Here is a 16,426-nt window from a genome sequence, read left to right on the forward strand (position 1 = left end):
GATAGTATCTTCCGATCACTGGTCTGAGAGTCTGAGGTTGTTGGGCACCCAGTAACCTTTTGATACTCTGCCAGGGACAAGCCCAAGCCTATGTAGGCCAATCATAGGGCAGCAAGGATTTCTAGGGTGTGAGTGGGGCAAGAGGACATAGAATTCAAACCACATCCTCACCTACACACACCCCCGTGAGCACTCAGCGCTCATTAGTGCAATGAGGACCTAGGACTCACATAAATTCTGGCAGAATTATGAAAAGGTGAGGGCAAGCACTCCACACTCTTTCAAGACTATTGTCTATTTTTTTCTGAGTGGATAGCCATGTCTAGGTGCAGATGCAGTCCCCCAGACATCTCAGTAAAGTCAATGCGAAAACGCATGACATGGATGTTCCAAATACTATTCCTAATATTATTATTTGGCTTAAAAAAAAATCAAAGAATGGATCACATGTGATCTGTCTAAGAGAGTTAGAAGGAAACTGAGCCTGAAGAAGGGAAAAATCTTTACACATTAACATGTTCACTATACAGTAAATGTTTTCACATGCTTATGTCAGTAAAAAAAACCAAGCAGCCCAAGAGAAACTTGGGCACCAGACAGTAAACCAAATGGAATCTGTGGTAGGATACAGTGTTCTCCCTTGCCAATAATCAAAGAGATAGAAACAAGAAAAGTTGCATTCTGCATTTATCAGATTGGCCTAAGTTCAAAGGAATGGAGGTACCCAGTCTAGGTGTCAGTCTGGTATACTCCAGGTGAGGGCAGAAAGTAATAGCCACAAAATTTCTGGAGGATAATCTGCCATTTTAAATACTTTTTTTTTTTTAAGTAAATAACTTAAAAATTCTTTTATTTTGAAATGATTATAAATGCACTGGAAGTCGCAAACACTTCTGTTAATCTCCTGAAAGCCCCAGGGCCCAAGAAGGATAATGGAAGTGAGACTCACATTCCTCTAAGGATAAAAATGCTTTGCCGCTCAACCCTCCTAAGAACCCCCATCCACTCAGCAGAAGTTTCTAACCACTGCTCAATAGTATCAGCCAAAATTTTGAATAGATGAGTTTATGTAACAGGCCTTGAGCACTTGGAATTGCTGAGTTTCTCACATAAACAACATATATCTAATTCCCACAAACCTCATGGCAGAGGTGCTGACCAATAACTTTCTCCCTCTTATCTACAGTATGGATTTACTTTCTGGGCCTCTAGTGCTAAGGTTTGAGTTAATCATACTCCTAAATTCATGATTATTTATTCTTGCAAGGTCCCCCTTTTTGTTTTATATTCATACTCAAACTTCTCGCTTCTCCCTATAGGTGAAATATGTTTAATATGCATATTGTTCTTATTCTTGAAATATCTGTATATTGTATATTACCTCTTTGAAATTTAAAAAATTAATTTTTTAATTTGGATCTCAGATTTAAAGGATTGAATTAATCACACTTTTAAATTTATGGCACTATATCATCATTAGGCTGTGCAATGATTCTCTTCTTATATTAATTAAAAACATTTTTTGTCCCCAATCCAATCCCATTTTCCTACCTCTCAGAGAGGAAGAGGGGCAAGGTAACAGTTACTACAGACTGAAAAGTTGGCAGTCTTGTCATGTTGCAACAAAACATTTGGTAAAACTGTTGTCTGATGACTTAGAAGGCAAAATGACTAAAACAAAGATTAATGTGTTTCCTAGTGCCGTGGGATTAAAAGGGTGAGTTTAGCAACTAACTGTGCTCTAAGGAGATAACTAACAAAGAGATGCTGAAAAATATTTGGATTGGGTGCAGAAGATCAGATTTGTCTTTACCACTCTCCCCAATCTTCCTTCTCCCATAGGATTTGCACTGAAAGCTCAGCTTTACTAACTCTCACGTTTATTGAAATGATAAAGTCTTCTTTAAAGCAGACTCTGGGAGATGGTGAAGGACAGGGAAGCCTGGCGTGCTGCAGTCCATGGGGTCGCAAACAGCTGGACACGACTGAGTGACTGAACAACAAAAGCTTTCTTTTCCAGTGCTTACTGTTTTTTTAACCAGGCCCAGCCATAAATAGCTGCCTCCGCCTCCTTAAAACTGAAGTCTGAGTAGGGTTTAATTCTTGCTGCTGGTGGAGTCTGGGCATTCATGAAAACAGAGGCTTTTTGTTATCCCAGATTTCTGATCTCTTCTCAGAGGCCTCTAATCTAGAGGGAGGAGCCCAAAACAATGACTGCTGGCCCAGCTACTGAGCTCCTAAAGCCCTTGAGGGCAGCTATACAGGTTTCCTACTTCCTGCCCACAGATCCTCCTGCCTTTGTCCAGTCACAGCTAGCACTGGATTTAGCCCAAGGCAAATACCCATCATTAATTTAACAGATGAAGGAACTGATGCTCAAATAGAAAAACTGACTTATCCAAAGTAGAATTACACTCTGCTTCTTTCCTGCTGTTATAAATTCCTTACTTTATTAGCTACATTCTCTTTGCTCATCACACAATAACTAACTCCTAGAGCAGAAGAGACCCATTCGTCATAATTCCTCCTGAGCGTGCAGATCAGATCAAGGGGCCTAAAATCTCTGCCTTCCCATCTCTGTGTCTCATTGTTTTAGTTTCCCTGGAAATAAGAGCTCCAGTCAGGAGAAGGAAAAGTTTAGGAGCTCAAGCTCAGCAGGCGGAACTACATGAGGGGTTCTTCCTGTCGTAGTCTATCTGATGATATTTTCGTTCTGGAATGCTGAGGCCATTTCCTATTTGTCTTCCCTATTCCAAGTTCTTCCCCTTCAGTGCTTTTCTCCTCTTCCCCCTGCTGCCACTGGAGCTGCTGAACTCTTGTCTCATGATATCTCTCCACTGATAGTGAGCCAATAAGGCTAACAATTTGTTATAGAATCAAACCCAGAATCTCCAGCATGGTATCCAAAATTCTCCTGTGATCTCAGCCTCCTTCTCAGTCTTCACTCTCAATAAGCTCAGTCTTCAGGCAAGCTAAATACTCTCCATTCCCTGAATCATATCTCTTGGGATTTAAGTTCTTGATCTTGGAGGCCAGTTACTCAGGGATTCCATTTTCCTTGTCCCAAATTATCTATATATTTATTTCCATTGAAAGATCAAGAAAGCAAATTCATTAGTTTTTACCAAACAAGATTTTTAGGTAGAAATGTTTAGACCTGAGCCACAGATTAAGTCTGAAAACCAGTCCAGATCTAAATTACACAATAAGATCTCTCTAAATTACTCAATAAGATCTGATTTAAAAAAAAAACACACACATCTCAACAACTGCCTATTTTTCCTAATCAGACTCCAATATTTCCTTGAGGTAGATTTCTTATGAGGATAACTTTTTGCCAAAGGTCACGCAACTACTGGGTGGCCATTTAAAGACTGAAATAAAGCCTTTCAGATTCTCTGTCTTAGCCTGTGTTAATGACTTAATCCTACCTGAAAATCAACACTAACTTTCTTATGTTAGTTTCATTTTTTTTGAGTCAACATTTATCATTATTTATTGATTTGGCTGTGCTGGCTCTTTATTGCTACATGAGTAAAACAACTGGGCTTTCTCTAGTTGCGGTGGGGAGGGGGGTGCTATTCTTAGTCGGGGTGCATAGGCTTCTCAATGCAGTGGCCTCTCCTTGGCGGAGCACAGGCTCTAGTCACGTGGGCTTCAGTCGTTGCAGCATGCCGGCACAGTAGTTGTGGTACTCAGGCTTTACTTGCTCCGCAGCACGTGCAATCTTCCCAGACCAGGGGCTGAACCCATATCCCCTGCATTGGCAGGTGGATTCTTTGTTAGCTTCTTTGATCATAGAGGAAATATGTTAAACTTTTTTTGAGATGTAGTCCACCTTTTCAACCCAGATTCAATCACAGCCTCTACAACCACCCAAATAGGATTTAGAGATTTTTGTCCATCATTTAGCTTTACTTGGATATTTTCCCTGAATTAGACAATCTTCATTGTCATCTGAGATCCCCATTCAGGTCTCTAGGATTTTCTTGGGTTGCAAGTGTGGCTTACAAGTGTGAAGCATAGGGTCTAATCCTAAGCCTGCCATTTTAAAGTTATATTGCTCACGTTTACATGGAATTCGTAGTTGACAAATCTCTTTTACATCAAGGATTTCATCTGGCCTTCACAATCAGCCAGTTATAAAGGTAGAACAAGCATTATTTGCTCAGATTTTCAGTGGAAAAATGAGGTTAAGAGGGAAAGTGACTTGGGTAAAGTCTCATTAATAGCATAGAACCAGACTGTAAACTTGAGTTATTTCAAATCCACTTGTCTCTCCACTCTAGGTTCAATTCTCCATAAAATATATGTTTGGAAAAGGAGGGAGGTTCTAGAGAGACCACTGTTCTTCTAACCTTCTGGCCTCCTTCTTCAATCATGAAGAGGAAGCTCAGCTCTGGTCCAGGCTGATTCTGGCCCTGGGCCTTCACTAAGACAGCTGGCCTTGACACCCAGGCTTCTGAAGGGTCTGTCACTCGTGCCAAGCTTTCCTCCTCCAACCTGCTACAGGAAGAACTCTGCTTCTTGGAGGTTGGAATGGGGAGGCAGTGAGAGGAAGGATGTGTACGCCCTTGAGTGATGTTCTTGTCTATTACCCCTGCCTTAATGGGCCGGGGGAAGGCGTGGGAGAGAGAGCTCTGTGTCCATGCACAGCCACAAGAATTGGAATAACCCACACCACTCAAACTCAAATGTCCTCCTACCTGGAAATTCTCCAGTCTGTGTCTCAGGCCATTGCTGCTCCCAGAGAAAAGATAAATATGCCCATATCACCAACACGAACTGCAATCCATCACCAACAACTCAACAGAACTCTGGGACATCGAGAAAATACATCACCAAAGTCCCTTCTAAGGCTGACATTCTTAGTTTATTTTCTTAGATTTTCAGAGATTTTGAACACTGTTAAAATTGATTTGATCAGTTATTACCCCTAGATTATTACGAAACAAGAGTAGGAAAACAGAAATTTTACAAATTTTAAGCTCTGATGTGTCTTATGGGTGATGTTTCTCAGGCCACAACTCTATACATGAAAAGAAGATGCTCAGTAAATTGGAGAGATTGCCTCCTCCAACTCACAAGGCCAAGGCTAGACACATCCACAGCTCTGCCCCCACAACAGTCTCTATCCTTGTTGCAGTCAGATCAGGTTTAGAATAAGCAATTTATCCAATACTTCTTAAATGGATTAAATAACTTTTCTTTCAAACCTAGATTCACTCAAGGTTCATGTGTTGATATTGATTATGTCTTCTTCATATCTTTTAAGTCTAGAACAATCCCATTAGGTTTCTATTTTATGGCATTTTTGAAGATGGAAGTTCTGTTGTCCTGATAAATATCCCACATTTTTGTGCCTCATTGTTTCCTCAAAGTGTCATTCTTCCTTTACACAGGCAGACCTTGTTTTTATTGCACTTCACAGATACTGTATTTTTTATAAACAGAAGGTTTGTGGCAACTCTGAATTGAAGAAGTCTATTGGCGCCATTTTTCAAAGAACACTAGTTTTTAAAGCATGTAAATTGGGTTTTGGGTTTTTTAGACACAGTGTTTATGTTACACACTTAATAGACTACAGTATAATATGAACATATCTTTTATACCCACTGGAAAACAAACAAAAAAGTTTATGTGACTCACTTTATTGCAGTGGTCTGGAAGGAATCAAGCCCACAGTATCTCCAAGGTGTGCCTATATTTCTTGTTTTGGCAGTGAAGTTGAAGACTTAGATGGACTGGAATTTTGTGAATGGTATAGTCATCCCTGAATATCTGCCAGAGATTGGTTCCAGGAGCCCCTATGAATACCAAAATCTGTGGATGCACAAGTTCCTCATGGAAAATGTCATAATACAATTGCTACAATCAGCCGTTTTTATCCATGTGTTTCACATCTATGGATTTAACCAACTGCAGATGAATGCCTGTTTAAGGTAGAAATAAAGTTCTAATTTTTTTCTATATATATCCAATTGAATCATCACTGTTTATTAAAAGACCATCCTTTATTTTTCTATTACTTTATATTGTACTTTATGATAGGGGGCTTCTCAGGTGGCTCAGTGGTAAAGAATCCACCTGTCAATGCAGGAGACGAAGGTTTGTTCCCTGGGTTGGGAGGATCCCCTGAAGTAGGAAATGGCAACCCACTCCAGTGTTCTTGCCTGGAAAGTTCCATGGGCAGAGGAGCCTGGCGGGCCACGGTCCATGGAGTTGCAAAGAGCTGGACACGACTGAGCACGCACATGCAGATGCTTTGTCCTAAATCAAGAGTCCTCATAGACACAAATCTATTTCTGAGCTCTCTATTTCTTCCCATTGTTCTACTTGTTTATCCTTAAACTAATGCTTAATGTAGCTTTTAAACATGCAGTTTTAAAAATGAATTTTGATATTTTATAAAGTTCTCCCACCCTCTTCAAAAGTGTCTATTTTTTTGCATTGATTATTTTTTAAAATGTTATTATTATTAGTTTTATGTTTTGGCATGTTGGGTCTTTGTTGTGGTGCAGGGGCTCTTCATCATTGTGTGTGGGCTTTCTCTAGTTAAAGACAGAGGAGGCTACTCTTCACTGGGGTTCGTGGCCTCCTCCATGAGGTGGCTTCTCGTCACAGAGCACAGGTTCTAAAGCACGAGGGCTCAGCAGTTGTGGTGCACAGGTTTATTCTCTCTGCAGCATGTGGGATCTTAGTTTCCAGACCATGGATGGAATCCATGATCCCGGCATTGCAAGGCGAATTCTTAACCACTGGACCACCCAGGAAATCCCTTGACTGTTTTTGACCATTTACACTTCAGTTTCTTTTTTTTTTTAAAATACACTAAAGTTTCTTAAGCATCTTTTTCAAATTCTTCAAGAATGTCTGTTAGGATTTTGGTTGAGATTGTACTGAATCTATAAAATGGTTTGGGTAGAATTGACATTTTTACATTATTTACTCTCCTAATGATATACCTCAAAACTAACCTAGAGCTCTTGAAAATTGTGGCAATTGAGACATATTTCTCATCATAAAGATCTAGTACATCTCTTATTGAGTTTGCTGCTAAGTCACTTCAGTCGTGTCCGACTCTGTGTGACCCCATAGACGGTAGCCCACCAGGCTCCCCCATCCCTGGGATTCTCTAGGCAAGAACACTGGAGTGGGTTGCCATTTCCTTCTCCAATGCATGAAAGTGAAAAGTGAAAGTGAAGTCGCTCAGTCGTGTCCAACCCTTAGCAACCCCATGGACTGCAGACCACCAGGCTCCTCTGTCCATGGGATTTTCCAGGCAGGAGTACTGGAGTGTGGTGCCATGGCCTTCTCCATTTGTTGAGTTTACTAGTAGATATTTGATTATTTTAATGTTATTTTAATTAAATTAAAATAAATATTAGGTTTATTTTAAATGGTTATGAAAATATACAGAAATATAAATAAAATTTGTATTGATGTTTTATCTAACAACTTTGCTAACTTCACGTAATAATTTATTGCTTGTTTCTTTTTAAACTATATGGTTGCAAGGTGGTAGGCTTCTCTGGTGGCTAAGACAGTAAAGAATCTGCCTGCAATGCAGGTAGACTGGGATTCAATCCCTGGGTCCGGAAGATCTCCTGGAGAAGGAAATGGCTACCCACTGCAGTATTCTGGCCTGGAGAATCGCATGGACAGAGTCTAGAGCAGGAGACAGCTGACTGACTCTCACTTTTACAAGGTATGCTAACAGTAGTTTCATTTGTTTCTAATCTTTGTACATTTAATTTCCTTTTTTTTTTTTTTTTGCCTTCAATTCACTGTCCAGTTTTGCCAATACAACATTGGATTAAAGTAGTAACAGAGATTCTTTCCTTGAACATTATTTCAAGGGGTAATGATTACTTGTTAGATACTCTTTATCAGGTTGAAAAGGTCTCTTATTTTTTTAATTTGCTGTGAGTTTAAAATATGAGTTGTTCTGAAACAAATAGGCTGCCAGATACTTCTCCAGCAAAGATGAGTCTATTCAAGATGAGCAAAGAATTGCATTTCAGGATCTGCAACTATGGCAAGCCACGTGCAAGTACCCACAGGCATGGAAAAGAGATCAATTTTTATAGCGGGAAAAGGAAGTTGGAAGGGCTACAGTAAATGAAGAGTCCATGGCTTTTCATTGGCTGAGTTCAATTGCCAGAAAAGTTTTTCTTCTTCCTTCTGCGCCCTGCTGTGGCCACAGAATGTGAGAGCTCCCCCTTCTGGTTTCCCAGCTCTATTTAACTGAGGCTTCTGTTTATTAATTTTTTACAAATTATATAATTATATGTTATATCACTGGTATATTTGAACATAGATAGATATTACTATTTAAATATATAAAGAGAAATATGTTTACACAGTCTTCATAATATATTTACTTTGTTGTTATTGTTCAGGTGCTAAGTTGTGTGCAACTTTTTGCGACCAAATGGACTGCAGCACACCAGGCTCCTATGTCCTCCACTAGCTCCCAGAGGTAGCTCAAATTCACATCCACTGGGTTGGTGATGCTATCTAAACATCTCATCCTCTTCTACCTCCTTCTCCTTTTGCTTTCAATCTTTCCTAGCATCAGAGTTTTTTCCAATCAGTTGACTTGTTGCATCGACGGCCAAAGTATTGGAGCTTCAGCTTCAGCATCAGTTCTTCCAATGAATATTAAGAGTTGATTTCCTTTAAGATTGACTGGTTGGATCTCCTTGCAGTCCAAGGGACTCTCAAGCATCTTTTCCAGCACCACAGTTCACAAGCATCAGTTCTTCGGTACTCAGCCCTCTTTACATTTGTACATGCCTACTGGAAAAACCATAGTTTTATCTAGATGGATCTTTGTTGGCAAAGTGATGTCTTTGCTTTTTAATATGCTGTCTAGGTTTGTCATAGCTGAGTTATAGCTTATATTTGCCATAGAGAGGAAGACCAGGTCGTTATTAGAGAATTATAACGTCCAGCCGCACCCTCCCTCCAGGCAATGGAGGCCAGGAGAACAGATTCAATTACTCATAGTCGCTGATTTCATCAATCATGCCTTTGTAGGAAAGCTCTGTAAAAAAACTCTAAATGACAGAGTTTGAGAGCTTCCTGGTTGATAAACCCTGGAAGTATTGGGAGAATGACATAGCTGGAGAGGGATATCCGCATACCCCCCCATACCTTGCTCTGCATTTTCTTCCATTTGATTGTCCCTGAGTTATATCCTTTTCAATATGCTAGTAAACCTGAGTAAAGTAATTTCCCAAAATTTGGGAGTCATTCTAGTAAATTATCGAAAGTGAGGAAAGGGTCTGGGGAAACCCTGATATCAGTTCAGTTGCTCAGTCATGTCAGAATCCTTGTGACCCCATGGACTGCAGCACGTCAGGCCTTCTTGTCCATCACCAACTCCCAGAGCTTACTCAAACTCATGTCCATTGAGTCAGTGATGCCATCCAACCATTTCATCCTCTGTCATCCCCTTCTCCTCCTGCCTTCAATCTTTCCCATCATCAGAGTCTTTTCCAATGAGTCAGCTCTTTGCATCAGGTGGCCAAAATATTGGAGTATCAGCTTCAGCATTAGTCCTTCTGATGAATATTAGGGACTGATTTCCTTTAGGATTGACTGGTTGGATCTCCTTGCAGTCCAAGGGACTCTCAAGAGTCTTTTCCAACACCACAGTTCAAAAGCATCAAGTCAAAAGCTTTCTTTATGGTCCAACTCTCACATCCAGACGTTACTACTGGAAAAACCAAAGCTTTGACTAGACAAACCTTTGTTGGCAAAGTAATGTCTCTGCTTTTTAATAGGCTGTCTAAGTTGGTCATAGCTTTTCTTCCAAGGAGTAAGCGTCTTTTTGTTTCATGCCTGCAATCACCATCTGTAGTGATTTTGGAGCCCAGAAAAATAAAGTCTGTCACTGTTTCCATTGTTTCCCCATCTATTTGCCATGAAGTGATGGGACCATATGCCATGATCTTAGTTTTCTGAATGTTGAGTTTTAAGCCAACTTTTTCACTCTCCTCTTGCACTTTCATCAAGAGGCTCTTTAGTTCCTCTTCACTTTCTACCATAAGGGTGGCGTCATCTGCATATCTGAGGTTATTGATATTTCTCCTGGCAATCTTGATTCCAGTTTGTGCTTCATCCAGCCCAGCATTTTGCATGATGTACTCTGCATAGAAGTTACATAAGCAGGGTGACAAAATACAGCCTTGGTGTACTCCTTTCCTAATTTGGAACCAGTCTGTTATTCCATGTCCAGTTCTAACTGTTGCTTCTTGATCTGAGTGAAAAAGTTGGCTTAAAGCTCAACATTCAGAAAACGAAGATCATGGCTTCTGGTCCCATCACTTCATGGGAAACAGATGGAGAAACAGTGGAAACAGTGGCAGACTTTATTTTTGGGGCTCCAAAATCACTGCAGATGGTGATTGCAGCCATGAAATTAAAAGACGCTTACTCCTTGGAAGGAAACTTATGACCAAACTAGATAGCATATTCAAAAGCAGAGACATTACTTTGCCAACAAAGGTCCGTCTAGTCAAGGCTATGGTTTTTCCAGTAGTCATGTATGGATGTGAGAGTTGGACTGTGAAGAAATCTGAGCGTCGAAGAATAGATGCTTTTGAACTGTGGTGTTGGAGAAGACTCTTGCGGGTCCCTCAGACTGCAAGGAGATCCAACCAGTCAGTCCTAAAGGAGATTAGTCCTGGGTGTTAATTGGAAGGACACTGATGCTGAAGCTGAAACTCCAATATTTTGGCTACCTCATGCAAAGAGTTGACTCATTGGGAAAGACCCTGATGCTGGGAAGGATTGGGGGCAGGAAGAGAAGGGTACGACCGAGGATGAGATGGCTGGATGGCATTACCGACTCGATGGACGTGAGTTTGAGTGAACTCCAGGAGTTGGTGATGGACAGGGAGGCCTGGCGTGCTGCGATTCATGGGGTCTCAAAGAGTCGGACACGACTGAGCGACTGAACTGAACTGAACTGAACTGAATTAGTAGATGTATGCCCCCAGGCTGGAATTTACAATGGGTCCCTGAAGTAGGGGCAGTCTTGTGAAACTGGACCTTTAAACTGTGAAGAGTTGGGAGTTGGTGTCAGAATCGAATTGAACTGGTGAACACCAAATTGATCTCTGGAGAATCACAGACCCCCTAGACACAAGAGGGCTTCATATCAGAAACTCAAGTCTACCTGCAGAGATACTGGCCCTTCTTGAGAAAATAAATGTTAATAGTGTTAGTTTCTTTCTTTCTTTCTTTCTTTTTTTTTTTTTTTTTGCACAATTGGCTTAGTAGTCCATTATCGTCTTGCCAGTTCTCAAGTGCTTTATGAGAAATATTAGACTACAGACAGAAAAAGAGAAGGCAATGTGGCCATGAAGGCAAAGATTACAGTGATGCAAGCCACAAACCAAGGAAAGCCAGAAGCCCCAGAAACTGGATGAAGCCAGAAACAGATTCTCCCCCAGAGGCCCCACTTGATTTCGTCCAGTGAAACTGACTTTGGACTTCTGGTCTCTAGAATCTATGAGAGACCAAAGGTTTGCTCTTTTAAGTCATCAGCTGTCTGGTAACTTTTTACAGCAGCCAAAGGGAACTAATACAGATTTTAGTACCTAAAAGCAGGGTGCTACTATAAAAAATACCTAAAAACATTGATGTGGCTTTAGAATTAGCAAATGGGTTGAGGCTGGAATAATTTTGAAATACATGATGGGAAAAGTCTAGAATGCTTTGAATTAACTATTGGTAGGAATATGATATTCAAGTATGCTTCTGGTAAAAAATCAGAAGGAAATAAGGAATATGTTATAGAAAACAGAAAAGGAGGTTTCTGACTCCTATTTGGCATCACTCCAACCTCTAGCTTCCATCTCCTCTGTCTTCTATAGTAAAATCTCCATCTGCTTTCCTTTTAAGAATACATGTGATCATATTTAGGGCCTACCCAGATAATCCAGGATAATCCCTTCATCTCAAAATCCTTTACTTAATCACATCAGCAAAATCTATGCTGATAAAATATATAAAATAGCATTTACAAGTTCCAGGGATTAAAATATGATATCTTTGGATGCTTTGATTATTTAGGCTACTACAGAGTTTGGATTTGGGATCAGAACACACTTGAATGTGAGTGCCAGTTTGACACTGATCTGGCATCAATGTTAGGAAAATTAACTATTTCTACTCTGTATTCATATCCATATTTATAAAATGGAGAAAATATTAACCTTATGGTTATACTGGTGATGATTAAGAAAATCTGTATAAATATGCCTGATGGGAGTCAGTGCATGTTAGTTCTCCTTTATACTTTGTTCTTTCCCCCTCTCTTTTTTTCCTTTATCTCCCATCTCTCTTTATCCCTCCCCTCCCCATTCTATCTTTGGGACCAAATTCCTCCTAGCATCTCTCATTTCTACTGACTTTTCTTCCTGAGGCTGTTCAGGGAGTAGACAGAGTTGGTCCTGAGATCAGTTGAGAAGTGCAGGAACCTACCAGCTAGTGGTGAACAGTTGTAAGTAAGAAACAAACGGGAGGAACTTCCCTGGTGGTACAGGAGTTAGGACTCCTCATTTCCACTGCAGGGGGCACAGATTCTCAGATTCCCTGCCATGGGTTCAGTGAGGAAAAAAAAAAAAAAAAATCAAATGGGAGAAGTCAAGCTTGGCCCACTTCTTTCAGTTACCCCTCACTTGACCAAGCATGGTCCACTGAATGAAGCTTTCCCAGATCAGAAGTTTCAATCACTCCAGTTTCTGGGCCTCTGCCTTTCCATACATGAATAAGGAAACTGCAGTACTTGAGCACTAAAATTTTAAGAGTTTTCTGGATCAATATTCCCACTCCTCAGTCTTCTCAAGGTGAAAATTGGTCCAATTAGATGAGCAAGAGAACTGAATCTTCTAAAAGATGAGACTATTAAATGTGAAAGAGTATGAAGGCGATCATTTTCCCCCTACCCCCAGGTTAACTGTTGGATTGTGGTTTGCAGTATTGATAAGATGGCCATAGTCTTTCCTTCTGTGGGAGTAACAAGGCCTGAGTCACAGAAGCTTTGGGACTACACCTGTGGGGATGTCTGATTCTGAGGCCAAAGGAGTTGCTTGGCTCCTGTGGGTGCTGTGGGGTCTCAGATGCCCATGGCTGTGCATGGATGCAGTGGCACCTCCCTGGTACATTATGGTAGAAATAATGGACGTGGGCCTTACCTGGGAGAGTACACATTCTTCTTTACACATTATCCCTTTTGTTTCACCAGACCCTAGAATTATTTCTTGGTGCAGATGAGGTAGAAATTTTGACAATAAGGGCAGAGCCTACAGGAGTACTTTGCTTCAGGGCCAGCTGCCTTAATGAAGACTCAGGATTAGGCCCATAGCCAGCCTGAATCCAAGGTGTCCTCAAGGATGGAGCAATAGTAGACACAAATATGGATAAAAATGTAACAAAAAGGGAAGAATAGCATACCATCATTCATCTTGTTACCAAGTCCAAGCTCATACTGCTTATCGCACAGCAGGCCAAACCGTAAAGAAATAAGGTGTTGGAGCAAGGAACAGAGACTTTATTTAGAAAGTCTGCAAACCAAGAAGATGGCAGACTAATGTGCTAAAGAACTCTTCTTGCTCAGTTTGAATAAAGCTTCTTTTATGCCACAAAGAGGAATAAATGGGAGGAAGAGAGGTCAAGAGGTGATGAGCTGTCGCAGACTCCTTGGTGCCTGCCAGATCTTGAAGGAGACATGGTAATCCTTTGTTTTTGAGTTGTTCCACATAGGGCTGGCCATGTTGCAACTATAAATATTCAACAAAATGGATGTGATTTCCTGTTCTGCAACTCCTTATCTCTATGTGGATGAGTGGTCACCAAGCAAGGGAAAATTATCTTTCTAATGATTAGTATACCTACAAGCTAAGCAAAAGTTTTAAAGTTTAGGCATGGGAGGCAGAGTTTCTGGAAGGGGACTATCCTCTATACTTCAAGCTATAGGCCACATTCATTTTACGATTAACATGCATATGTACAGAGTTAGCAATGCTGGGCAGGAGGCAATTAGCTATAGAGTGCAAAGTCTAGAACTTAAAGAAATAGATTCGATACGGAGTCACGTTTGTTCTTCCCTGTTACACACTCAAATCCCCAATATGTGTAGTTAATGACTTTAAAGAAGTCAAAGGAGATTTTTAAAACAGACAAAAATAGTTAGATTTGAAGTTAAGTGACTCTCTATTTTTAAATCTTACATTTATCAGTTCAAGAAAGTTTGCTTCCCCTATGTAATTTCTACTCTGATAGTGAGGGCAAGATGAGATGGTAGATATGAAAATATTATTTATAATACGAAAAGGATGGTATTACAAAATTATGGCAAATCTGCAATGAGAGTCTTTGTCTTTCCTTTGCAAAGCAGGGAAGAAAATCCCTAGAGTCCTGAGAGGAAGGCCCATGTACATAGGGAGATAAAGTAAATCAGAAGAATATTTCAGGCAGAATCAAGCATAGGCTTGAATGTCTAAGTTGAGATTCAGGTTAATAAAGTAGTAATTTCATTCTGGAAGTAAAATGAAGGCTTGTGTGGAAGTAATAAAGAATCTTGTTTCCTTTATGACCAAAGAAACTGAGAATGAAAGAACTTTATAGTGAATGTGGGGTAGACATAAGGCAATGGATGAAGCTTGTCAGAAACCAGAGAAAACTCAGTTCTTATCTCTGAACTGAAACTTACTTGCAAGAATTAGTTTTCTAGGGCCGCCGTAAGGAAGTGCCATAAACTAAGTGGCTTAGAGCTATGGAAATGGATAGTTTTACAGTTTTGGAGGCTAGAAGTCTGAACTCACAGAGTCACCATGGCCATGCTCCCTGTGAAACCTGCAGGGAAGGATCCTCCTTGCCTCATCCAGCTTTTGCTAAGCCCAAACATCCCCTGGCTTGTGGCAGCACAACTCCAAGCTCTGTCTCCATTTACAGGACATCCTTTACAAAGCCAAGTTTTTATGAGGACATCAGTCATATTGGATTAGGGGCCCATCCTGCTCTAGTTATGACCTCATCTTAACTAATTACATTGGCAGAGATCCTATTTTCAAATAAAGTCATATTCTGAGGTCCTGCAAGGAAGGATTTCAATATATCTTTTGGGGAGAATATAACTCAGCCTGTAACATCCTGTAACCTTGTACAAATCATTTCTTAAGAATCCTGTGCCATCTAAACTGCTTCATCCTGACTGGGTCAAAGAAATAGTGGTTGAGACAAATTGATCTGAATCTCCCAGTCTTTTCTGCCCTAGCCCTACCTAGGCTATTTGAGAAAGGTAGCAAGACTGACTTTGAGTCCAATTCAAAGCCTGGTCAAGCTTCCCAGAACCCTGATTTGTGACTCAGGCCTCTGAGGTCTTGCTTAATAATTGCACTGCATCATTTTAAATAAAAACATGTAATTCATATATCAAAAAAATCTTTCAAAAATTACCCAAAGTACTATCCCTGATTTTACCTAAAAGGTCAAGAATCAATACCTAAATAGATGGATTTTGAGTGTTGAAGACAGTTCAATCTGCCAGAAACATAACATTTATGGAGGGAAGGATACACCTGAAAATTTTAACTAATGTCAAATCAGGAAGGGTGAGTGCTCCATGGGAGAATTTAAAATTGAAAGTGTAAGAATTAGGGAGGAATCAAATTATTTTTAATATAAGAGTGATGTTAAGAAAACAGACCTTTAGAAAAGTCATAGAATAAAACCTGGGTGTAGAAGAAGAGACTGGAAAAGTTCTGGGAAGTGTGAGGAGGAGGAACCTTCCTCCCACCCCTCTTGAATGATTCTGGCTGGACTAATAAAATAAAGCGACCCAGGACAGATTGATAGGAGAAGCAGCAGTTTAATTTGTATGCAAGGAGGTCTTATAGAAATGTGTCCTCAGAAGTGGTCAAAGCAGGCAGCTTTTATACTTTTCAGACAAAGACAATAAACTTGTGAGAAATTGACAGGACAAAGAAACTTGGGCTTGGGTGCTTAATTAGTGAAAAATCTAAATAGACTTTGGGCTTGGGGTAGTAAATTAAGGAAGTAACAAATCTGGTTTATACAGATTCTCTGCTCTTGCATCAGTCATTTCTTTTTTAAAAATAAATATTCATCTACTTGGCTGCGTTGGGTCTTAGTTGTGGCATGCAGGACCTTTCTGAGCGGGCTCTCTAGTTCTGTTGTTCTGAGTGGGCTCTCTAGTTTTGGCCTCTAGGCTTAGTTGCCCCACAGCATGTGGGATCTTAGTTCCCCAGCCAGGATACAACCCAAGTCCTCTGCATTAGAAAGCAGATTCTTAGCTACTGGACCACGTCTGCCTCCTTTCCTCCTGCTCAGTGTGTTCTGTACCTTCGATTCTCGTTGTTAAAGGCCAGGACCCAAGGTGCTCAAAAGC

The sequence above is a fragment of the Ovis canadensis genome, chromosome 20 (assembly GCF_042477335.2).
Source record: "Ovis canadensis isolate MfBH-ARS-UI-01 breed Bighorn chromosome 20, ARS-UI_OviCan_v2, whole genome shotgun sequence".
Classification (NCBI taxonomy): Eukaryota; Metazoa; Chordata; class Mammalia; order Artiodactyla; family Bovidae; genus Ovis; species Ovis canadensis.